Source organism: Xiphophorus hellerii, chromosome 12, assembly GCF_003331165.1.
Source record: "Xiphophorus hellerii strain 12219 chromosome 12, Xiphophorus_hellerii-4.1, whole genome shotgun sequence".
In the NCBI taxonomy this organism is placed as follows: domain Eukaryota; kingdom Metazoa; phylum Chordata; class Actinopteri; order Cyprinodontiformes; family Poeciliidae; genus Xiphophorus; species Xiphophorus hellerii.
In genome coordinates this window covers 8,975,551-8,978,856 of record NC_045683.1, presented here as the reverse complement: position 1 = coordinate 8,978,856, position 3,306 = coordinate 8,975,551, and positions in this window count along the sequence as shown.

Here is a 3,306-nt window from a genome sequence, read left to right as displayed (position 1 = left end):
ACATCTTTTTTCAGCCACATTGAGGTTTTATTTTATGGCCATTAGAACTCAAAGCGTTTGTCCTAAAATCAAGACAAAAAAAAGACATTTTACTGGATGATTATTGATGGCTGCAAACTTGCATATTTCCCCAAACTTTCACTTATTTTGTGCTTCAATTACCAATAAATTGTTGAGAGCTTGTTCAAAAAACTTTACATTGCTGACTTAATGAGGAAAATATTGGACTTTTGAGCACAGAGTTAATTATTTTGGATTCATCACATTCGGATGGGAAGGATGGATCCGTGCAGTTCATTTCTCAGTCATTTCATGCACTTTCCTAATATTTATATCCATATTGACTGACTCAGATTTGCACTTTATGCCACATTTGAGCTATCAGTCCTTACTGGATATTATTTAATTTCCTTCAATGGCATCATTGGAGGAACAGAAATATAATTCTGAGACCTAAATAAGGAAGCTCTAATACTTTACATATGAAACGCCCTGAAAGGTAACTTGGGTCATGAACTGAAGGAAAGCTACTGTATGACCAATCTTAGCTTCAAGACAGATCCGCTGGCTTTGCTTTATGGACTTGGCAGGAAGACTGTTCCTAGCAGCTCAGAAAACTTGTTATAATTCTTCTGTGAATTTCCATTGTTGCTTTATGTAATCCCAGACAGACGTTATTATGAGATCAAGGCTCAGGGGGAATCACACCATCTGTTGGACTGCTTGTTCTTGTAACTCAAGATCATTTTTTGTAATTCTGCTTTGTGTTTTGGGTAATTGTCACAAAAACAGAATAAATTTGGAACAGATCAGATGGCTCACTGATGGTTTTCATTACTTAGTTGAATCCAGAGCCAACTAAATGTATCCCTAATCCCCCTATTTGGTTTATATTTTCGTCCATCTGCAGTAGGTATAAAACCTAAAAAGAGTGTCAGTACTTCTGCTCAAAGTATCATTCTACAGAAGGTTATATACGCCCAAAGTCCATTTCTGGAATTTGAAAAACACCGGCCTTTTCGAGGTAATCGTTACACATTTCCAGTGACAAAAGCCTCCCATGACGCCTGGGAGTCTAAAAACTGCGGTTATTGAATTTGAAATTGGTCTGACCTTCAGAGTTTTCTTCTGTTGATAGGAGAAAAGAGACGTGCCGATACAAGGTTTGTTGGAACTCACTATACAGCTCTGTCAATGTGAAGTGCATTTTGTATTTTCAAATATGTTTTAAAACCACCTGATGGTGAAAAGTTTTTGAATAGTTAATTGATGTAAGTTTTTAAAAATGACATTATTTGTTTGTTTGATTTATCTCCCTCTTTGCCTGCTGTTGTTAATAATGAATATCTATTTTCTATTTATTTATTTATTTTTATTATTTTTTGAGTATTCTGACTATTTAGTACATCAGCAGTTAATTAAAAAAAAACTGTTACTTGTTTCAGCCAAAGACTGACCTGGAAACAGATGATGATGAAGCCAAGTGGCAAGTTGAAATGAACTTTGATTACAATAAAACACAGATTGTGGAACTTCATGCTAATTGACTTGTCACTCTAAAGAATTATGCTTGAGCAGTTATACAAATGTGGTCTATAACTACAAAATGCCATTGATTCTTATTAATCACTGTTACTATTATTTGTTCAACATAACTTTGAGGTCTATTTTTTTCTGTGTAAACCAACAAGAAAGAAATTAAAATAAAATAAATCACTTGGATCAGTTTCAGATTTATTGGCATCCACATGGCACAACATTAAAATTGTTTAGCATTAATGTAGAGTGTTAAAGTATAAATAAAAATGAGTTTGTTTTGCTGTAAGCTTTTTACTATTTGGATTTGTATCATGCCTGTCATCAAAACTTTAGAAAAAAAATAAATCATTCCTAACCTTCTATGAGCCCTGATCTAAATCCTATCGAACATCTTTGCATGGGACAGAAACATCCATCTAGAGAAGACCCTCTTCAAACCAGGGACATCTGTAGCAGTTTGCCCATAAGTGGGTCAAAAACCTGTGGACAGGTGCAGAAGTGTCATTGAAAATTACAGAAATCGTCTGGTTGCTGTTCTATGTTGTGGAATATAATATTAAGTTACAGATGCCATCGTTTTTTGCCAGGCCTGTTTCATTAGGTACATTTTGTGAAATGATTCTGTTGAGCTACAATTCAAAAACAAAAGTAATTTCTCAGTAAATTTTGGTTTATTACCATTTTACTTTTGTCAGTTTCAAATTATTTCAGCAATTATTGTGATCTTTTCATTCATTAACAGATTTGTACAAACAATATGTGTATAAATCATCACCCAGAAATAACATGTAAAATTGTGGATAGCAACTAAAAGATAATAATTCAGAGCTTTTGAAAGCTTTGTCTCCACTGAAGGGTAAAAATAAGTTTGCATTTTTGATAAAATGAAAATAAAAACTGTTGCATCACAATTGATACTTCTTTTCCAGAGAGGCATCTAATTTCCAAACAGAAATTAATTTCTTTACATTAAACTTGTGTAAATTATATACTTACAGCAGGCCTGGTAAGTTAAGAAATAGGATAGCAGCAGGTAGTCTAGTTATCTCTGAAATGTTGAAACACTCCAGAGAAATTATCATTAGGAGAATACAGCAGTAGCTTGCAACCCCTGTCCAAAGGATAACTTTGGAAGTATATATTTTTTAAAATTTGAACCAGAATAGAGCTACAAATTAAGACTGGATTCATCAAATCAGAGTATGGAGAAATAAGAGACTTCTTTAAACTTTTTCATAGAACTCCATTTACAACTTTGCTGTGTAGGAGAAGATTTCAGCTCCAAATAATTGTCTCTGTACAGAAGGCATTTACCTGTCATCCATTCCGCCAGAAGCCAAAACGCTGTTCAGGGAATGCATATCATGCACTGGATAAAGCCATTAAAAATTCAAGTTGCTCTAATTTAAAAGTAACATTTTGTGGAGGGGTTGCAAAACGAAGAAGTTTATTTTGAAAATGTTGCTTTGCATTGAAATTCAGGGAAACATTCAACTGAAGATGATCGGTTTTAAAGTAACAGGCGTTTTCTCCGTCCTTTCCCACAGTCACCCCAGGGTCTTAATAAGTTTTTGACCAACATCTCTTTAACAAAGCATGACGTTGTTTTATTACAGTGAAGTATAAGAATTACTAAACATTTGGTTAGTTGTTTTATCTGAAATATGCCATGGGTATATAATAGACACACACACAGTAGAATACAAAAGGAGAGGGGGAGCGAGCTACACCAGGGGGAATACCTACTCCCATAAAGTCTGTGTATGT